Below are 22,848 nucleotides of genomic sequence, written 5' to 3'. Positions count from 1 at the left end.
TGCTTCTTTCTATCAGAGACCAGCTTTCCAAATAAGGTGTTCTAGATTCAGAACCATGTGCCCTTGGAATGTTTTATTAAATTGTTCTCTGTAGGCTTCAGAATGTTTTTTCCTTCTAAATACATAGTTCCATTTAGCTTAGGAAAAAGGGCTTTTAAAAAAATAATTTTTACCAAGCTCGGAGTATCAGCCTCCAGTTTGGCCAAGTTTTGACCATAAAAGTCTTTTTTAAAAATTAAGCATTTAAACCAAACTTACATCTATCAAGTAGCTTAAAACCAAAAGCAGCGTTTAACCAGAAATGCAAGAGGCATCCCTAAAGAAGTTGCAAAAGATATCACCCTCCCAAGATCCAGAACCATTCTCAAAGATAGCCAAATGAAAGACAGACTTAGACAATTTTCTTGACAACTGGTAACAGCTATCCTGTATTAACTGCAAAGGGGGTGCAACCCACCTTCTGTCTGGACATATTTTGGGATCTCCAGTCTGACAACTGGCCAAATGCACACACAAAACCAGCACTTGTATGACCTGAAGGATACAAAGCTAAGCCACGGAAAACAAAGGAGATACAAGCAGAAAAACAGTAAACTGTCTCTGGCAGGGAAGGAATTGAGAATCACAATCCAAAGAACTCATTTTTAGACAATCCAGAGTCACAGTGCAAAGAATTAATTTTTAGACAAATGTTTTTCTTCTGCCAATTTGAATATGGAAAGAAAAAGACTCTAGACACCTTTACTCAGCCAGCCCCCATAGACAGAGATCCAAGAGACTGACATGGTCAGAACTCTTACCTTGCGCCAGCGCTGTCTGAGATCCAGGATCTCTTAACTGCAGCTTTTGGACTAAGCAAGGAGTCTCCAAGTGAGCATTTTACATTTGACTAACAGAAACTATAGCAGGGGAAAAATTTCCTTGACTCTCTTAGGATCTCTGCCTGGGTCTAAAAATTAAACTGATAAGGACAGAGTCACAGGAGACATGCAACAGATTTACTGTAAATTTTACATGACCTAGGGCCTTCATAAGGAAATGAAGACTTGAATAAACAGTATTATGTTGGTTTGACAAAGAGTGGACAGTTGTGAAGTCAGATGGGTTAAGGAGTATGAAGTAAATGTAGTATATGGGGAAACTTTGATTCTGCTCAGTGTCCTTTTGTCTTCAGAGATAAGGATGCTCCTTTCTTCCAGGGACGGACTTCTCACATGAAGGTTTTATGGCGCTTCAGTGAAGAAGGGAAGGTCAGAGTGATCTTCGTGCTTTTGCTATTTTCTCAAACTCCTTCAGCTTAAAATATTTAAAATGTCAAGGCACCAGGTTTTGGGGGAGGTAGCATGTCCTGAACCCCATCAGCTGCTGTAAGAAAATATCACAGACTTGGTGGTTTGAACAACAGAAATTTATTTCCTCCTCGTTCAAAAGGCTAGAAGTTTGAGATCACGGTGTAGCCAGGATTCGTTTCCTCTGAATCGCCTCTCCTTGGGTTGCAGATGACCATCTCCTTGCTGTGTCTTCATATGGCCTTTTCTTTCTGTGGATGTGCCTTCTTGGTGTCTCCTTGTATGTCCTAATTGCCTCTTTTTATAAGTTCACTGGTCCAATTGGATTAGGATGCAGACTAATGACCTCATTTGACTTAATCACCTCTCAAAAGACCCTAGCTCTGAATACAGTCCTATTCTGAGGTATGGGGGGGGAAGGGTCCACTTCAACACTTTTTTTTTTTTTTTTAGGGAAGGGGAGAGGAACAATTCAGCCCATAACATATGCTTCACCACATTTTATCAAGCTCAGAGTATTGTCAGAATTTCTTTCGCAGAGATAATTTATATATTTTTCTGATTTGCTTCAAGCCCATTTTTTCCTCTTGTCCCATCTTCTGTGAGGATGGAAGATAGAATATTAGTCCCCAAACAATAACCTCCCATTGGTCTGTGTGAGATAGTCCCACCTCCTCCTCAGCCGACTGTTTTATTCCTTTCACTTCTTCCTATTATGTCCGACCTTCCAGTACCTTCCAGCGCAGAGAACTGCTTCATGGTGCTCCATTGCTGCATTCTCACTGAGTGAGCCGAAGCTCAGGCTTGTTTTCTTCTCATAGAGCTTCCATGTTTATCTCCTGGTTTGGTGTGACTCCTACATTGACAAGACTGCTCTAGGTCTTATTTATTATATACTCTTTAACCTAAAAAAAATCTCGGTGAAATTTCAATGATACATCATCCTTAAGGTTCTTCTGCAATCTGTTGGAGTGATTTTGGGATTCTCCTTGATAGTTGAAGGAGGTGCTTTCCTTTCATCCATAAAACACAAGCCACTTACTGTGGTTGGTTCTGTCCTCCCAACTCGATACTAGGGGAAACTGAGCCCCCAGAAGGTCACGTAAATTGCTATAGCTGCCTATCTACAAGGTGACAAAGTTTCGTTTTTTAACTAGTATGTCTGGCTACAGAACTTAGGATCTTCCTACTCTGTCCTGCAGTAGCAGCATCTCTGAGATACCCATTCTGTATTTCAGTTATTTCCCCAGGGAAATGGAGCCCAGAACTAATGATGTGAGGACCTCTTTTCCTTTGTATGCCATCTCTAGTCAGCCACCGAGTCCTCCTCATTTTCCCTTCGTGCTTTTACTTTGCATCTAGTTCTTGCTGCCAACATTAAACTCGGGCCCCGTGTTGCTTACCTGTTGCCCATTTGATATCCTCCTGATTTGTCTCTTAGTTGGTCTCTCTCTTCACTCATCATTTCTGCTTCTAAAGCAACTTTTCATCCTGTGGGTCCCCTCTCCCATGGCTCGTTTGCCTTTTCGTTATCTAAGAAAGTGTTAGGGACCATGATGTCCCTTCAAAATTCATTATTGAAGTCCTTAGCCTCAATGTGACTGTGTCTGGAGATGGTCTTTACGGAGGTAATTAGGGCTAAATGAGGACATAAGAGTAGGGTCCTGATCTAATATCCATGACGTTCTTACAAGAAGAGAGACAGACAGACGTGGTCTCACACTGAGGCAAGGTCATGGGAACATACATCATGCAATGGACAGCCTGTCGGTCAGAGAGACTCTTCAAGAGAAACCAAACCTGCCAGCAAGATGTCAACACCCTGCACTTGGTCTTCCAGCCTCTTACTGTGAGAAACACACTTCTCCTGGTTAAGCCAACCAGTCTGCAGTGCATTGTATGCAGCCGCAGCCAACAAGGGCAGGAAGAAAGTGTGAGTTCCTCATTCAGAAACCAAAAATTTGATTACCTTTTGTTCACCTCGCGCATTAGAGTGCTTCCCATTTCAAAGAAATCTCTCAACAGGGTTCTTTCTTCCCCAGGCTTTCCTTTCCTCCTCTCCTGGTTTACTTACCTAGAGCCTGTCTATCTTTTAGGAATGAAGTCCAGGCTCCCTCCGGCATCCTAACTGTGAACCCCTGATGGGAACTATGTCTCCAAATTAGTATCTCCTGAATGACCTCATGTGGTATCTGGCTCAGATGCCTAGCAAGTGTCTATTGATTGAGTCATTAATTTATCTAGATGATCATGATATTTTGAGAGCTGCTCTTTTACTGGCTGTTTTGTAGAACCCATTGTTATAAAGTGGAATAGCCCAGACGTTGACAACGGCCTTGCCTTCTAGAAGTGTAGACTGTCATCCAAAGAAAATTTACTCCAACCCCCAATATTTGGAAACAGTGGAATTGTGAAACAAATTCCTTCCCAGAAATGGACCTTTCTGCCATAATTTTCCATTTTCCAGCTTACCCTGGGGTCCTCACCCAGAGTAACAAATAACACTACACACCCCCACACACACAGGCGTGCGCATACGTCTGCCCTTCCCAACATGGCAAGAGACAAACAGTAACATTCTCCTCCTAAGTCATATCTAGAAGGGCACAGGGAAACTATGTCTCTATTAAAAAATATATATATATTATTTATTTATTTATTTATTTATTTATTAGCTCTGCTGATACTTAAACATTTAGTTTCTGGCGGAAAAATTATTTGGGGCAAAGGGGAGAAGCTCTTTTCTTCTTGTTCAACTTAGGGTTAAAATAATGGGAAACGTCTTTCACTCAGCTCCCGTGATTATCTGCTACTAAGGATGGGGATGAAGCTTCCTTTCCATCTTTCTTTTCCCTCTGACACCGAAAGGCTTAAGTGTCCCCACCAGCTGGTTTAAGGTATGAGTAGTTAAGGAAGTTGTTTAGAAGCTTGTTAAGTCTTTCCTCAAAGCCAGAGAATAAAATGTACTTTCCCCTCCTCAGCCTTAACAAAGAAGCCCAGCCATTAACATAGGAAAGCCTCTTGTTTGCATTTTTTAACAGCTGACATTTGTACCTTTTCGAGGAAAGTGAAGGGCATCTCATTGCCTCCTTGTTTAAATCAGCCTGGAAATAATGGGGATGATAGGAAAGCCGGGCTAATTTCCTTTGTCTCCTATTCAGCAGATAATGGTGGTCTGTGTGGGGTGTTAAAGGCCAGGCAGCAGCAGTGACCTGGAGATGACTTCATTCTTCTGAGGTTTATCAAAGGCTCCTGTCAGTCAAACTCACGCTGGGAGACTGGGGGATGGCCATCTGGTTCCTTGTTCTTCAGAGAGGAGAAAGGAGAGCCAGGAGGTGAAAAAAATCTCAGCTCGGAGCCAGGTAGAGGGGCGATGCACTTGCAGATGGGTTTAGCAACTCTTACACACGCAGATGCACAAAAGAAATCAATGTCGGAGTGTGTGTGAGAGGGAGAGAAAGACACACACAGGGAGAGACAGAGACAGAGGGACAGGCAGAGAGACAGAGGCAGACACAAAGAGGTATGACAGCCGGGCCGCTGGGAAGAGGAAGAGAGGCAGGGAGGCTGGGACAGAGACTCTCATTTAAGCCACTGGGATCATCTTGAATGGATTTTAAGTGGAAAGACTGAAGGTCACTCCTGCTGCTCAGGGCGCAGAGAAACCTCTGAATTGTGTTCCCGGCCGCGGGGAGGGAGGGAGTAAGTGCCTCACAGCAGGGAGCTGATTTAATTTAAAGCACAATGTTTCTGTTCTGAAGCCCGACGTCTTTCATCCCAGCCGTGCTGATTACAAGCACTAACAAGGTATTACAAGAGCGCTACCAGGAAGACTTCACCCCCACCCCTCACCCCAGCTCACTTCTGGCCAACCACGATTTCCTGGGGCCGCGGAGTAGGGTCTCCCCACGGGGGCCGCCTTCTGGGGTCTGGAAGCTCTTGTCCTCCGGGCGCCCAGGCTTGGGTCTGGGTTAATGTGGGGATTCCTACCAGCAGCTGCAATTGACACAGCCATGGGAAACCCATCTTTACCCTGGACTGTTGCGAGTATGGAAGGAAGGAGGCTTTAACACTTCAGAGCTCTTTCAGGACAGAGGCTCGCTCATCTTCCTTCCTTCCGCCCTTCCTATTCTGAGAAAACACACACAAAATTGTGTTTTTAGCCATTTCAACCATTTGTAAGCACCCAGTTAGGCGATAGTAAGTGCGATCTCATTGCTGTGTGCAACCGTCCACCACCATCTGTCTGAGGATCTCATTTCATCTTTCCAGGCTGAAGCTCCATTTCCAAACACTAACTCCCCCGCTCCCCCTCCTCCCCAGACCTTGGCCACCACCATTCTGCTTTCTGTCCCAGTGCCTTGAATGGCGGTGAGCACCTCCTATGAGAAGAGGCGCACAACACTCGGCCTTTTGTAACTGGCCTATTTCACCCGGCATGTTTTCAGGGTTGATCGTGTTGTAACGTGTGTCAGCACGTCCTTCCTTCTGAACACTATTCCGTTGTCCGGTCGATCACATTTGATCCATTCATCCACTCGGACAGTTGGGATATTTCCACGAAGACTTTTAAACTGTGCTGTTCTCGCATGTTTTCCCTCCTTCCAACATCAAATGAAGCCAGTGCCTTCCAAATACTATTCGTTCTGTAGACGTTAACAAGGGGAATGAAGACAGGCTTACCAAGTCAATCCTTTAGCTGCCGTCAACGTCTGACCTCACTCTTGAGTGTACAGTCCTGGCACGAAAATGGGGCTGCACGTGTGGTTGGTTTTCTGTCTCTTTCAAGTGGTAAGGGCCTTCCATCCAAACAGAGCATGGAGGAAATCTAGAAGATGGGGGAAGAGGGTATATTCCTGCTCTATAAAAAATAAAAACAAAAAATGCTCTTACTATAGAGACTTCTAAAACACACAGAAGTGGAAAGGCTCATCTGAGGAACTTCCCATGAACTTTTCTGCCCTTGGAATCAATCACCAACACGTGACCAATATTTTTCCATTTCTGTCCCTCATACTTCCTCCCCAACCCAGGTCGGTGTTCTTCCCCTAACTTTTTTTATTATAATTTTTTTTATTTTTTTATTAACATATGATGTATTATTAGCCCCAGGGATACAGGTCTGTGAATCACCAGGTTTACACACTTTATAGCACTCACCATAGCACATACCCTCCCCAATGTCCATAACCCCAACACCTTCTCCCTACTCCCCTAACTTTTTATTTTAAAACTATTCACACCTACAGAGAAATTTTCAAGAAAAGTTTGAAGAGCAGCCATATGACTTAACCTTCACCTAGAATCACTGGTTGTTCACATTTGGCTTGACGTCTATCTATCAACTAAATTTTCATTTCAGTCTTGAACCATTTGAAATTACTTGCACTCATCGTGACACTTTATCTATTAATACTTCAGCCTCCGCCTGACAATAAGGACATTCCCCAGCACAACCACAGTCCAGGAGCAGGGCATTTAAAATTTATGCAACATGATTATCTGGTAAAAATATCTGTACTGTTTCCCTCAACTGTCTCAATAGATGTCATTACAACTTGACGTTCCCCTTAGGAAATTCAGTAGGGAAATAGGCATGACATGTTGGTATTTCTCTGTAGTCTCCCTTGAGCTCCCATCCCTTTTTCTCTTTGATGCCAAAAAGACACTGGAGCGAAAGTCATGCAAATATGTGGCTCCATCTCTAAGATGGTGAGAAAGAGGACTGTGACTGCTTCTGAGTCCGGTGTCGTCCGAGACTCATAAATGTATACACTGATGTTAGTGGTGCTGAAAAACCGGGGAGTCAACAATGTCTAGAACTGTCTGACAACCGAAGGCCTCCTGAGGTATTTTCGAAGCACAAGAATGAGAAGACATAATTACCTAGTTCCAGGGAATTAGTCCCACGTGGAGAAGCTTTTCCTTTTCCTGTTTCTGAAGGAAAGGCAGGTTTCCCTTCGACCCCGCAGGGAGCCTCTTCTCATACGAATGTCCATGCACTTTTGAACTTCCACTAAGTAAATCTTGTAAAGCTTTCAAGAGTTAGGACATCTCTTGCTTATATGCAAAGGCACTGAACACTGGGCCATCTAGAATGTAAGACGCCTAAGTGGAGATTGTCTTGGATTTTTTGAATACTTCCCAGGACCTCATAAGCCATATGAGGGCACTTAGCTAGTATCGTCAGTCTCTGAAGGTGCCCAAACTCCAACCAGTGAGAATGCAAGACTGTTCCTAATTAGATGCTTTGGAGTGTTATGGCTGGTAATGATTCTGTACATGACAGAACCCTGTTACCATGTAAGGGTGTATTGTTTTTGTACATAATGTTATTTATAATTTTTAAGAGTTAGAAACATCCTTCCATTGAAATGCTCACTTAAATCTTTATAAAGGCCAAATAGACATCTTTAAAAACCATCTAAAAAGAGAATAACAAAAAAAAAAAAATTTCGAAGTTGGCTTTAAGTTTGGCTTTCTAGAAGGAAAAATATACGTATCAGCTGGAACACAGACTTGCCTATTATAAGATAATGGACCGTGTTCCTCTGATCTGTGCCCCCACAGTTTAATTAATAATGGAAGAGGATTAGCCTGTAATACTTGTGAGATGAAGCCTGGCATTTTAAAGTTTTATCTACCATGTTTGTGTTGGGTGGTTTTGTGGGAACCAAGAAGAAAAATGTTCTGTTCAAATCCATTTCACTTAGCGGATGAGAAAGTCTTGCTGCAGCCTGTCAGCTGGAACGTTAAGAAAAGAATTAAAATAAAATAAAACCCCTCCTTTTATTTTTCAAATCAGCCACCACAGACCAGAGGCTTTACCTGAAAGGACCCTTACCTAGGTAGCCAATGTTTTAGACAAAGGCCTGAGGACTCTTGCCACTGTATGACTTTCAGGCAGTCAGGACAGTGAGTCTGTGGGACACTAAAGTCATGAAGTGACCCCTAACCAGTGCGGCCAGGGAAAACCCATGTGGCTGGCAGACAAGTGAGGAAAACTTGTCTTCCCATGAGCTCTCCGGTGGCCCTGGCTTGGCGAGGGTGGGGTGGGAGGGGGGAGAAGTGAGAGGGAGGGATCAAGAGAATAGGAACTGAATTATTTACAGACCTCATGGACCGCGATGCTTTCTGGTTTGCTTGTTAAAATTTATTTATTTCAACAAGCTTTGCTTAACTAAGCCATGAAGTACCTCAAGTGGTTTTATTACCCGTGTGTTTAGACTGACATTGTCAGTCTTCCTGTCCGTATGCCTCTTCCGAGGGGGAAAAGCTCACGGGAGGGAAAAAAAGGTGCCTTCATTCCACCTGGTATGCCTTGGAAAATCAAAGTAGTTTTATACAGGCTTCTCTAACTAACTGCAACATTTTGTAGGTTTCCAGGGTTCATTTTAAGATGAATGTAACATTCATCTTCATGCTTATGTTGGTTTGGTTGACAGGTCTTCTCGTAGGAAGAAGGTTGGGAAGAGCTGGGTATTTGGCAAAAATAGAGAATATGGCGGGGTGAGGGGGAGGTCAGTTCCTTCTAAAGAGTTGGGAGGTGGGTCTCTATCTTGACCTTTATCTGTTTGGGATCACTTGATCCCCTGACAATGCTACAGCTGAATCCCAGAGATGCACCCACAGGACTTCATCCCATGTAACCTTCTGCCTTACCCTCTCCACCAAAAGAAAACTCAGAGAAATGTATTTCTTATTACTTATTTCTCTTCTGCAGTAAAATTTTATCTGTTCCAAGTCCCATTCTTCTTATCCAGGAATTACACTGGAAAAGAGTGGCAGTAAATGATTAATGAATCAACAGTTTCCAATAAGGTACTGATGGACTAGGAATAGATCAGTAGCTTCTGTCTCCAGAATTCTGCAACTTTAATGGAACTCTACAAGATACAATTGATACTGTGTTTTACATTAAAGACATGTGTGGTTTAGCAAGGACAGCATGGGGGAAACAAACAAACAAACAAACAAACAAACTACAATTACAAACATGTGGAAGGCGGTCACCCAGACATTAAGGAACTCAGAATAACAGTAAGCACCTGCCATGGGGTCCCAAGACCATGCTTTTCTAGCACCGGATTGGATCTTAGAGTCCAAGGCCAAGTTCATCCCACAGGTACTATGCGTCTAGCTGCAAAGGTTGAAGCCAACCCAGTGGAACGTGATGTGGGCCATCACGGTGCTGCTCTTCCCAGACATTCGGGACCCTCCACTTTGTTCCCGAGAGTCCTATCCTTACGCTACATTGAATACCATGGCTCTTTATACTATTGGTGGGGATTAGTGGGATAATCAGCGTAATTGACCCATTCTGATCCTGGGCATCATGTCTCAAGGGGGATCTAGGCTCAATACTCTATTATAACTGGTTTTTAGTTGTCATCCAGATGGATAGCATGGGGCTAGCCTAAGCTGAGCATCTAAATTTAGCACATGATTGCAAGGGCAGGCAGAGACATGTGAGCTTAACAGTAAGTCTAAAATTTCAAGGTACCGTGGAAAGGTAGATAGCATTGTACAAAGTCCACTTCAAGTCCACAATCTAGAGAAGCCAGTAATCAGGCAAAAGAAGAGCCATGGAAAGCTTGGTGGGGGAAGGTCTGAGAGGGAAGATGCCTTAAAGAAGTATAATAAACTTAGTAATTAGGGACTGGATAAAAGCATAAACTTAGTAATTAGAGACTGGATAAAAGCATAAAATCATTGGGGGACCTAGAAGAGATACAGAAACCCAACTTGGGAGAGTTATAACTACCGAATTTGCGATGGGACCAGCAAGATAGATTTGACACGGCTACCCCAGGAGATCTTACCTCCTGTTTTCCTTAAAATTAGTCCTGAAATTTGGAAGAGAAAGAGAGAGAGTGTGTGTTTTCAGTCAAAAACGTCAGTTGCTACATTAAAAGCAAAGGAAGATGGATATGATATGGATATATATGGCATCTATTACAGAATCCAAACATATTTATTTGGGAATTAGGGTTTTGTGCCTTATGTTCTGCTTTGGAGCTGGGGTCAGGTTTTGCGGTCTCCCCGAAATCATAGCTGATGGGTGAGAAAGAGACTCTGTGCTATGGGCCCACTCCAATAAGTGATGTTTTGGATCTCAAGTCCCCACCTCTTTCTGGACTAGAGGTGTAAGTGAATTTCAGAGCCTAGAAGGGATGGCCTCATCAGATGAATATGCCTTCTACAATTCAAGGGACAGGTTCCTCAGGCCGAGCTTTTCTGTGAATTGGTCCCACCCATCTCATGAGAGGTGGGTCTTGAGAAGCAGAAAGATCTGGAGAATCAGCAGTTTCTTTGGTTTCCAAGAAATGTCTCCACCCTTCAGTTGGTTCCGAAAATAACAGTCTGTTTCCCTTGAAAAGGGAATGCATGCTGAGTTCTCTTCTCAGCTTATAAATTATGCTGTATTAACACTGGCAACAGTTTCGTTTTCGCTGTGTAAACATGAGGCAGCACAGAATGGGAAGGGGGTTGGAAGGGCCGGATGCCAGGCCCCAGCAGAGATGCGTGAGCTGCAGTTCCAGTGCTGGACGGTGTTCGTGCTAACATGAAGGGTGGCTTCCCTAGCACCTGTCTCCAGCGGTCAGGCTTTTTTTTTTTTTTCCCCCCATTATGAATACCCTTGTCATCTAGGTTGGTTTAGTGCTAAGTGGGTACACGGTTCAATAAATGCTGTGATTGGAATAGCTCTGAGAAGGTGCTTTACAAAAATGTCCCATGGCTGGCCACTGGTCGAGAGTCTATCACAGGTTCACTTGCTGGGGTTCTGATGTAATATTTTCAAAGTTCTCTCATGAACCATAAACACTCTATAGATGGTATGACATATTTATTTCACTAATTCTTTTATTGAGCCAGCAAACACTTATAAATCTTCTGTTATACTCAGGGCACCATGGTCCCAAAATAAAGTTTCCGTTGCCATTACTGGCCATGAACAAATTCATCAATGATGCCAGTCAGCTGACTTGGCGAGTGCAACACAGGGTAACTAAATGTCGAGTGAAGACTGAGGTCCAGGGAAGACCTTCTAGCAAGATCCTTGGCAGCTCAGCGCGGAATGAGCATAACGTTGGGCTGAAGGGAAAGGGCCGGGGTGTCACACGGCAGGACAGGACAGTAGGCAATGGACAGTGGAAAACAAACTCAAGTATGAGGTTTTTTAGAAGCTTCTCCAGGGGAGTATTCTCAATCTGTTCAAAGATAGAACACGACCAGTATTGATTTCTGCTGCAGGTGACTGGAAATCCAACTCAACAAATAGATTTAAAGGATAGGGAAATCATCACTTATGCGTAAAAAATGCCAGATGTAAGAGTGAGCTTAGGGTTGGTTGAATCAGTTGTTTAATAATTTCAGAACGGACTCAGTTCTTTCATTCTCTCTACCCAATAGTTTTATTAGATCCCACGGGCGATTCCTCAGTGGTCATGCGATGGTAATAAGCACATCCGGGCTCCAGTTAACATTCTCTGAAAAGAATTTCTCTCCTAACATGGACTTAAGTTCCTTCCCTTTGGTTTCAGTGAACCACCAGATTCAGGTGCCTAAAGGGGAAGGGCATCCACTGATTGATTTGTGCCTGAGTCTGTGAACCAGTCAGTAAAACGGACTTTGAGATTATGTGATGGACTTGAGGACTGATCAGAAATTAAAAATTTCTCATGGTTCAGAATGAGGAACTAGTAGAAAATAGGATGAATGATTTAGGAAGGCAACCACAATGTCCATGCCACAATTAATGAAGATGCTGTGATTGAGATAGGTGTAGAGGGCACAGACTTACCCTCCCCTCACTCACCTCTACCTTTTACACCCCTTTACCCTTCAAACACAACTTTGTACTTTCTTGAAGACTGTAGGATTCCAGTTTGAAACCACGGTCAGAACAAGGGCAGCATCAACCCAAGGAATCCTTTGGGTGTGGACACTGAGTAATTTCCTTCTCTGAGGGCTTAGAAATTCTGAGCTTTCATCAAAAGCACCAGATGCTCCTTTAGCTTTAGTCTGTCATATAAACTCTTTCTTGTCTATAGAAGGGGAAGTAACCCCAATGGTTGGGTTGTTCCTGTTGAAGATACCAGTTAGAAAGTTCCTGGCCAAAACAAAGCGAAACAACGCTGAATTCCATGAATGATAATTTCTTTAAAAAGATAAAGTCATATAAGAATCCAAAGTAGGGGTGCATGGGTGGTTCAGTCAGTTAAGTGTCCAACTTTTGATTTCTGCTCAGGTCCTGATCTGACCTGAAGGTCATGACATCGAGCCCGGTGTTGGGCTCCATGCTGAGTGTGGAACCAGTTTGCGATTTTCCCTCTCCCTCTGCCCCTGCCCCTGACTCACACTCTCTCTCTAAAAAAAAAATAAAAATAAAGAATCCAAAGTAGCATCTTATGTTCATCTAAGAATATTCTATCTTTCATGTGCACTACTAGGAAGATTTTTAGTTTGATTTTTTTTTTTTAAATGTTTAAATTGGCCAAAAGAATTAAAGGAGAAAAACAATTTGGATGTTGATTCTGACATACTTGTTTTTAAAAATGTAGTTTTATTTCTTTGAAATCCTATTTTATAAGTGCAGGCATGATTTTCAATATCCCAAAGCATGTGCATTGGCACCTGTAAGAAGCACCACTTAAACCAGCAGGAACCATTGAGCTTGTCCCAGGAGACCGTGAACTCCATGTTGATACTCTCATGGTTAACTTCACACCAGGGACTATGATTTTTTCTTTTTTACATTTTGAGAAATCTTTTGGGAACTTTGGTTGACTTTGGTTGACCACTAAGATGAATGAAATACCTTGTCTATTCTAACACCATAATTCAATGCTTTTCTTCTGCTGCCTGAGTATCCTCTTTGCACAACCTAATAATAGCTTTTGTCCCAGATGGCACCTTCTAATGGGAGAGAAGTCCTGCTGGCCATCCACCTCTTTGCTCTCCACTGTGTTCCATGAGCTTTCCTCTGGACCACTGGATGGAACCCTGCACTGACATTCCCAGAACACCTCGGCCAACCTGCTTCGAGGTAAGTTCTAAAACAGAAGGCACTAATGTGAGGTTGAAGGGTCAGAAGGAAGGAAATACCAGATTGTTCCCATTTCTCTCTGCCTCATAAGGTCTCTTTTGCGTCTTATCAGTGGCATCCGCTCCCACCAGTCAGTGCCTCCCTTGGCGTTCCCAGCTCCTACCAGGCACGGCTGCTGCCATTCCAGCTCCCCCAACTGAACTATTTGGATGCAAAGTCTGGCATACTTGATTGAATAATGAGATTGATTTCTTGGGAATGACATTTTCGAAGAGCACTCATGGATCTCAGCTGTGACCTCATGATGTGCAGGCGTTGGCCCTGCCATCAGCACTGAGGTCCAGGTGACACTGTCTCCTCTCCTGTCCCTCTAGCCATAAGGCTGGTTAAGAACTTTCTGTCGTAGCTGCTCACCTTCCTTCCCCCGCTGCCCCTCCCGCTCTTCCGGTGGCATTGACATCTACCTTCGTTACATCCTCCCTGTGGCATTACCTGGCCCAGGTCTTGTTTCCTTAGTTGGAACCTAACCATCACCGTAGGAAATGATTTCTCTTTCTGATAAGGAGTGCTTTGGAGACGCCCACCGTGCTTCCGCACAGTACTACAAATGATGGTGGCATTCTCTGGCAGTGGACTCAGCTCATGCAACAGTCCTTCTTATTTTCCTTTGTCTCTTTTATGAGAAATTTAAAATTTCCATCCATAGATTCAGTGTTTTGCATGGATGCTTGTCCACATGTTGGAGTGGTAAGCAAGTTCTTAAGGAATTGAAGCCCTCTGTGTATCAAATAGCGCTGGAGCTGTCAATGTGGCAGAAGAGATGCTGTATGGAGTCCTTCCTGTCCGTCACCTCATTTTGGTCTTCATGTCATTGTCTTTCAAATTTCATGTTAAGTGGTTTAAGGGCTTTCATTGTTGGTATTGCCAGAAGAATCCTTTTAATCCAATTTACAGTTGAGAAAGCCGAATAAACAAACTATGTCCCAAATTGTGGGCTATCTCCCAGATTCCTCATCTAAAATACTGGTGCACATTAAAAGGTATGCATGACGTGTAGTTGCTGACGAAAGGAAGATCGGTTGGACTAAAGGGCTCCCGAGAGGGAGTCCTAGTTGAGTAAGTCTGCAGCTTCGGTTGAAAATCCCCAGAGGGGTCTCAGGTCCAATTACATGGAAGCGGAAGCAGACGTCTCTGGCAGGCCAGGAAATGCTCTGGGGTCAGCCATCTTGAACGCAAAGGTGGGATGGCTGAGTGCTTGTCTGAGTTAATTACCAGTTAAATCACTGGGTGGGGTTAGCAGGATATGCATAACTCAGGTGGGTCTTCATTTGCTCATAATGACTTTGGTCTTTTCCATAGCAAACGCCGAAGCCAAGCGTGCTATAAGGAGAAAGAAAAACATCCATAATTACTGTTTTTTAATGCAGCAGACAGAATCACTAGCTGTAATGTTTTTTAGAGAAGGAGTACAAGTTTCCCCTTTATTGCTTTTTAAGAAGGACTCAGGAAAAGCTCACACTAGACAATCTTGCATAGCACTGCTGATAAAAAAATTTTTTTTTTTAAATAAATAAAAGAGCCAAGGTTGGTGGGGTATAGAGAGGATTCCCCACTCCTTCCTCAGAATACACACACACAAAGAAAGAAAGGAAGGAAGGAAGGAAGAAATCGACACAAAGCAAATTAAACAGAAACACAAGCAATCATTCTCTCCTACCCCATACACAGAATAACAGAAAAATCTGTGTTTTGTTTCTCAAGGTATAGAAGAGAGAATTTTTTTTTTTTTTTGAATATGCTTTCAAATCCTTGGAGACTTTATAATTTATCAAGAAAGACACATTCTTACTAATGAAAGGTTACTGACCTTCATGAATGTGACAGTTCAATTACAGTCCATTCATATGCAGAGCAGCGTTGATAAAGGATTTGGGGAATGTGACTAGCATAGCAAAAAAAGACAAATGTCTAGGAAATTATTATTAGTTTTTAAAAAATTTTTTTAATTGCGAGGCAGGAATAATAAATAAGATTTGCTCAGGTAGGAGAACCTTTTCTTCTTGGGCGCCAGCAGCCCATTAGATTTGCTTCAATGAGTATGCTGGCTCTTTCTTTCTTTTTCCTTCTTAATATTTCTGGCTTTTAATCCTCTGAACTGCTAAACCTAACAAATCAGCAAGCCCTTGGGGTTCTGAAATCACGGTTTCAGTTTTTCCCCCTACTATCCCTTTGACTGGCAGGGCAAGCTGGAACGTGTCTTAATGTTATTTTAAGTGTTTGACTACTATTTAGATGCAGAAAGGTGGAGAATTATAACTCAGAGTGTTACATTTCGCTCAGCCACACACATACATGAACTCAAGCCCAAGCTCACGGGGAGGCAGGCCCCCTCCAGGACAGCAAATAGCTACGCCTGATTCTGGCTAGACTTGCTGGAGCCGGCCTGAGCCAAACTTGGGCGACACCTGCGAGCTGCTGTTTGCTGAGCTCCTCCAGGTGTGGGAAAGAAAATCAGATTGCCACTTTGTAAATCAGCAGAGAGTGTCCCCCAGCCAGAGATCTCTGGAATACACCAGAACCAGTTTCAGCCCTGCCCACCCCTCCCCACAACTGCTTGTAAAGAGATTTTCCTCTGACAATAAACTTTTCATTAAAAATAGGACAACATTTAAAATTCTTCTTGGGATATAACCAATATAAATATTTTAAATAATTTTGAAATGTACTCATTATTTTCATTTTTAACACTTTACCTTGGAAGTTAACATCAGCCGCATAGGTGTGTGGAATGAGTTGTTGAACGGTAAACCTGATGGGAGGTTCAAAGAGAACGTACGTGTCCCCAACACCCAGCACACTGCCTGGCACGTAGTGATCATTTGACCTTTGTTGAATGAACCCCTTTTCCTATGCCATTTCTTTCCCACTCCTTGGTGTTTGGATAAGCAATATGGTCTAATTATCAATTATTCCTCTAAGAAATTTATCTGCTTTAATGTGCTCTTAAAGGTTCCTCCTCCTCCTACCATTCCTGAGCTCAGCATTTGGCTTTAAATTACTTTCAAACGTGTCCCATCTTTGAGCATCAATCTACTACAGAGGGTTTTGTTTGTTTGTTTGTTTGTTTTGTTTTGTTTTTAGTGAGAGAGAGAGGATATGAGCCCAAGCTGGGGGTGGGAACAGAGGGAGAGACAGAGAATCTTAAGCGAGCAACCCACTGAGCATGGAGCCCAGTGCCGGGCTTGATCTCACAACACTGACATCATGACCTGAGCTGAAATCAAGAGTCTGACAATTAACTGACTGAGCCAGGGAGGCACCCCCAGAAGGCATTTTTTTTTTTTTAAGATTATTTATTTATTTATTTGACAGAGAGAGATCACAAGTAGATGGAGAGAGAGGCAGGCAGAGAGAGAGCGAGGGAAGCAGGCTCCCTGCTGAGCAGAGAGACCGATATGGGGCTTGATCCCAGGACCCTGAGATCGTGACCTGAGCCGAAGGCAGCGGCTTAAACCACTGAGCCACCCAGGTGCCCCAGAAGGCATTTTTTTAAGGGAAAGAATTTGAATAAGTAAAAATAGGAGAACGGATATAAGCGTCAGGTCTGTGTCTTCCTAAAACTGAAGAAGAATAACCCTTCTCTGTTAGACATTCATGTGTGAAATCGTACCTGACCGGTAGGAAACTTTCCAACAGGCAATGAAAGATACCCAAGTTGGGGCTGTTGAGTGTAGCATAACTCTGTTCCTCTACATCTACCGCTCTTGAGCAATATTTTGGAATGCTTTCTTAGATCTCTTTGTAAATCAGTATGATGGGAGTTTGCACAGGATGTTATTCAAATAAAATCATCTCAAGGTACTATTTTCTTCTTCCAGAATATCCCATTTCAAAAAATATTTATCATTTAAATACAGTGCCCTAAGAAATTGAAGTATTTGGGGAATATAATAATTTAAAGACAACTGGTAGCCAAACACATAGACTAGCCAGGGCAAATATTTTAGTACGTGTCTCTTCCAGTTTTTAGGTTGTCCCATGGATAAAATGACTTATTTTTTTATTAATTATTTTTATTGACATATAATTTATTATCTGCCCCAGCGGTATAGGTCTGTGAATCATCAGGCTTACACACTTCACAGCACTCACCATAGCACGTACCCTCCCCAGTGTCCATCATCCAGCCACCCTCTCCACGCCCCCTACCCCCCAGCATAGGAAAGGATGAGATAAGGAATGCTGTATCTCACACACACACACACACACACACACACGTGTGAACAGACGTACGCACACACAAATACACACACTTTCTATACTAAGAAATATGTTAGGTAGCAAGGGAATTAACAGTTTGACAGTAAAATCCTTTTAAATTTTGAAGTAATTTTTGCCACTTAATAAACATGGTTATATATACTTTTAATTAAAGTTCTATATGAGCTTTATTTTTCAAACTTAATTTTTGTTGAGGTGTCTTATTCATTCTTGCATAATCCAAAGAACATAGCGGTATGTTAAAAGGTGCTCAAAAGAAATTTCTCTCAATTACTGTTGTTCTGTTTCAGCCCTAGACACATTCAGAGCTCTGAGTATAATTTTTGGAAGTTTGTCAGTTCTGGCTCAGTGCTCTGGGAAGGGGAATTTGGAAATTTGAAAATAGAAACCCAAATCAGAGTCTCATGTTTTATATCTCTTGATATTGTTCTTGATATCTAAATATTATTTTTCATTTGTTAATTTTTCATATCACCCAGAACCACTATTTAATTATTAACAGGCTTCCTTTGTGCAAATGCTATGTATTTTATATTCTGTGGATAAAAAACATATTCACATATAGAGATGGGAAGTGGTCTGCGTGACCCCAAAATCTTTTCGCGTACCCAATTTGCTGCTATAGCCATACATACAATTAGCAACAAGTAACAGGGAATCTAACCCAAAATGGCTTAAATAATAAGCAGATGTTATTATCTCGTGTAACATGTGATCCTGGGCGGGGTGGCTCTGGTGTCCAGTCATTCAGTAATTTCAGTAATTCAGAGTATCACAGAGGATTCGGTTTCCATTGTTTTCATCTTCTGCCCTCAGTGGGTGTGTTACTTCTCCTCATAGTCTTGAGATGGCTGCCCTAGTTTCAGGCATCACATTCATGTATTTCAAAGTCAAAGGTCAAAATATGGTAAAAAAAAAAAAAAAAAAGAAAGAAACAGGAAAAAAACCCTGTGTTTTCCTTTGGACACCTTTTAAAAGCTAAGAACTGTTTCTCTGAAGCTCTGCAGGGATCTTACTTTCATATTTCATTAGCCAGAGCTGGGTCACCTGGTTCTTTCTAAACAGATCACTGATAAAGGAAATGAAATTACCTCAATTGATTTAGATAAATCATACTTTATTGGTGGTAGGGGCTGTCCTTTGCTCAAAGACATGGCTACATGGGTAAAAAAAAAAAAAAAATGTATCTCAACAAAATTTGGTTTCCTCAGCAAAGATGGGGAAGAGCATTGGTAGAGTCTAACCCATGAAGGCAGTTATAACGGGACTATCTCATGATCACCAGGGACAGGGAGAGAAAGACAGGGAAACACTGAAAGGGGGAAGTTGGAGATGAATGGAAAAAAAAGAGAAAAAAATAGTAATCTTGTGTATAGCAGGTGTTCGATAATTGCCAATGACAGAAAATGAATGAAATACAATTTACAACAAAGTTAATCTGACACATATTTAATGATACGTGTTTTTCCATGACATTTCAGGCCAATAGTTTAGTAGTCCACATAAATAACTGTAATTAGTACTACTTTTTGACAGATCTTTATAGCTTTTAATCTTCTGTTGTTAATTAACTAGTTTAAGAACACACATCAATGTTCAGAGGCTCTTTTTTTTTTTCACTCATCTTACAAATAGTTGAACTTTAATCATATAGCCCCTGACAAGTACCAGATCAATGCCCCAGCACTTGGACTAGCTCTCGTTCCCTCTGTGCTTCCCCCTTACCTGGTCATGTCCCCTCACTTCCTCAGAGAAGTTTCCCGTCCCCTCACTTCCTCAGAGAAGTTTCCTGCTGCAGACAGAATGCGTCCGAGTATTAGGACACATTGCTGTCTGACTCCATCAGATCTTCAGAAAGCAGAGCAGTGAAAACTGGTAGCAGGTCTCTTCCAATGTTGGTTAGAAGGGAGCACCCAGAAAGCACAGTTTGAAGATTCTTAAGAGGTTTCTACCATGCATTAGCAGAAATGCTACTAGATAATAAATTGGGAAACCTGTTTTTTCTTGGGCCAAATCCTTTCATAATTAAAGGACCAAAATGAACCTTAGATGTAGAAGGAGAACCTGGGAATAACTGGTGAGGAGTAGGGTTCCTTCCAGCTCTACCTTCAGTGATTCCTGTTTGCAATTTTGCTTTAGGCCAGAACAGTTTAATTCAATTATGAGCAGACACATAGAAATTGTATTGGAGGTAATTTCACATATTACTAGGAACATTGATTTTAATTAGTTAAATAGCATCCTAGAAATTTAGGTAACTTTCTGTATTTTCGTGCTGCCAATAAAGGGCTCTAGTCTAGTAATGGGCTCCATCAACTCTTACAATAATCTAAATACGCACTAGCTCCTTGAGAAAAGGTAAAGCGCTCTATGTGCTATTCTTGTTTTCTTTTTGGAGCCCTCATCCCAAATTTGAAGAATTTTATTTATTTATTTATTTATTTTAAAAGTTTTATTTATTTATTTGACAGAAAGGGAGATCACAAGTAGGCAGAGAGGCAGGCAGAGAGAGAGGAGGAAGCAGGCTCCCTGCGGAACAGAGAGCCTGATGCGGGGCTCCATTCCAGGGCCCTGGGACCATGACCTGAGCTGAAGGCAGCAGCTTTAACCCACTGAGTCACCCAGGCGCCCCAAATTTGAAGAATTTTAAGCCAGTCCAAAGAAAGCTAAGATCAAATGTGATGATGTTTTATTATTATTATTATTATTTTTTTCTATTGGTGGCGTAAGGACCCCCCATCTCCGCCTCTACCTCCAAGAGAGCTATTGGGACCATGGGCTTCTTTCCCAGAGATACTCTCAACAGTTTTAACACCCAGAATCGCAGCCTGATTCTGCCAGCGATTCCACCTATCTTCTTGTCCCATTATTTCCTTGGGGGAACCAAGGAAAGTGGGAATCCTGGAGTCACAGATTTCTCTTTGATGCTCTGCTCTCACTTTGGCAGGAAGAGTCTGAGGTGAGAATTCTAGGCTTCCTGCAAGGAGGGGCTCAAAAATGGTCATCTGCCTTCTGGAGTCCCATGAGCCCATCTGAGCTATCATGGAGTAGCCTGGGAACAATTACTCCAGAGTTCCACTTTCAACACCAGAACACATGCGCTTATCCGATATGCTGTTCCAAATGCCAAGCTTTCCAGAAGGAGAGTCAATCCTTCCTGTCTCCACTCAGCCCTGACCTTCTAAAACCTGTGCAGATTGTGAGGCCTCTTCTGCCAGGATCTTCCTCTGTCCTGAGCTGTTCTCAAGTACCAGATTTTACATTTATCTACTTTGCTGATGCAAAGGAACTGCGAAGCACATAAATTTCTCTGGGAAGGTTAAGCCCAGGAGCATAATTTCTCCTTTCTTTATGCTTGTCTACTCTTCAGAACAGGTGTTATTACCAAACATAGTTTCAAGGGTGGAAAATCTGAAAGGATGAAATAATCGTAACATCTTGGGGAAAAAACTGTGTAAGAAGGAAAGGGAGATATGTTAGTAAATATTTGTTAACTTTCACACATTTTACTGACTGTTAGAAATATTTTGCTTCATCTTGCTTGATTGTAATAAAATATGCACTCTAATTGGAGGAGATATGCTTACTATATCCAACCTCAGGGTACGCTTTGCAAAATTAATTAGAAATTGGCTAGTGTGACTTGGTGAGACTTGGTCGTATTTGCTGAACTTGAGATGGGAAATTTTCTTTTGTTTCTTTTAAGCAAGATTCAGGTGGCTCAATAAATGCCACTTAACTGGGGCAGACTTGATCAGGGAAGTTGCTGAATTGGGAAACCAATTAAGTCTAATGATAATTAGCATGTGGTGCTGTTTAATTGGGATAGGTGGTCCATTGAGTTGGTAACACTAGAGGTAATTAAATGATGCTCTTGGAGGATAAGAGATAGAGTCTTCTTGATGCTTTAAAGACTGAAGGCAATTTATTTCCTGTCTTGATCATGCTTTTGCTGGTTGAGCAAAAGCTCAATTTCCAAATGATGCCTCCGAAAGTTCTGATTTGAAAGCTCCTTATTTGTGTGCGTGTGCGCGCGTACACACACACACACACACACACATATCTTCTCTCTCTCCCTCTCTCAGTGGACTGTAAAGGAATGAAGAATTATGCATTTTTTCAAATGCAAAGAATGAGACAGAGTTGAATTCAGAGTCACCACCATTTGGTGACTGGACACAGATAAGAACATGGGACTTCAGTATTTGACCCTGGTGATTCAGCACGGGGGTGTTCATCAGTTGACCGTCAGGTTCAGAGAGGCTCAGCAGAGCAGTGGGAAGAGCATACCTGGGAGCCCAGGTACTTGCTCACAGCCCTGCTGCTGCCATACAGAGATAAGACACTTTGCCTCTCTGGGCTTAGGCACCTCTTTTATTAAATAAAGGTGTGGGACTGAATAGTCACGGAGACCCCTTCCAGCTGTAAAAACAAAAGTACCTCAATTCAGTTGCCTTATTTAAAAATTGTTATTGGGGGAAAAAGTCTTCATTGTTAGCATGTATAAAGCCTTTCATTTATTAAGCCAGATCACTGGCAAAAAGGAATAATCATCTCTGGCTCCACATTAAAAAAATATTATTATACAAGATATAGATGGCTGCTTTTTGTAAGATTGGGAGGGTGGTGGGGTGGGGGTTCATGGAAGGATTTTGGTCTGTGCTGTGAATAGAGCATACATCTAGGGCGAGATAGAGAAAATGAAAGAGATACTCCTGAGCCTGGACAGCCTGAAAAATACATGGACATGAAATAGCAAAGGAAAGTAGAAGAGAAGGAGATTATGGGGCTCTATGAAAGAGAGAAGAATGGGGAAGGCAGTGATGGCTAGGGCAAGGCAGTCACATAAGCTTGGGCACAGCATCGGGGAAGGCAGGAATGGAGAAATCAGGTTTCTGTGGGCAGGTGTATTCTAATAGCCATGACCAGACAGAATAGTAGTCGTTGGCATGGTCTGTTCTGCATTGTGTGGACTTAGATAGGAATTTAAGATTTCAGATCAAAAACGAGTCTCATCTATATTTTTCCTATAAGAGTCAGCAAGCTATCAATTAATTGTCTGGACCAAGATACTCAATCATAATAGAAATGTGAGCATCCAGGCTCCCGTAGCTCCTTTTTCCCTTCCTTTCTTAATTCGTCTCCTTAGGCTCATCATTGCACATTCCTTCAAAGTAATACCGCCATCAATTCTAGATCAGTGATGACTCATGCTTATACTTGGAATAC

At 42.3% G+C, this 22,848-nt stretch overlaps 1 long non-coding RNA gene across 1 annotated transcript in view; it reads left to right on the top strand.

The window, feature by feature from the left end:
* LOC132017133 (uncharacterized) overlaps positions 1–22,848 on the top strand; it is a 166,637-nt gene that overhangs the window by 8,308 nt on the left and 135,481 nt on the right. The window contains exon 2 of the long non-coding RNA XR_009404174.1: positions 13,199–13,338. This is a non-coding gene — a long non-coding RNA (uncharacterized LOC132017133). The remainder of the gene's footprint in view (positions 1–13,198; positions 13,339–22,848) is intronic.

Source organism: Mustela nigripes, chromosome 5 (assembly GCF_022355385.1).
Source record: "Mustela nigripes isolate SB6536 chromosome 5, MUSNIG.SB6536, whole genome shotgun sequence".
Lineage (NCBI taxonomy): Eukaryota > Metazoa > Chordata > Mammalia > Carnivora > Mustelidae > Mustela > Mustela nigripes.
This window is presented reverse-complemented; position numbering and strand designations above follow the sequence as displayed.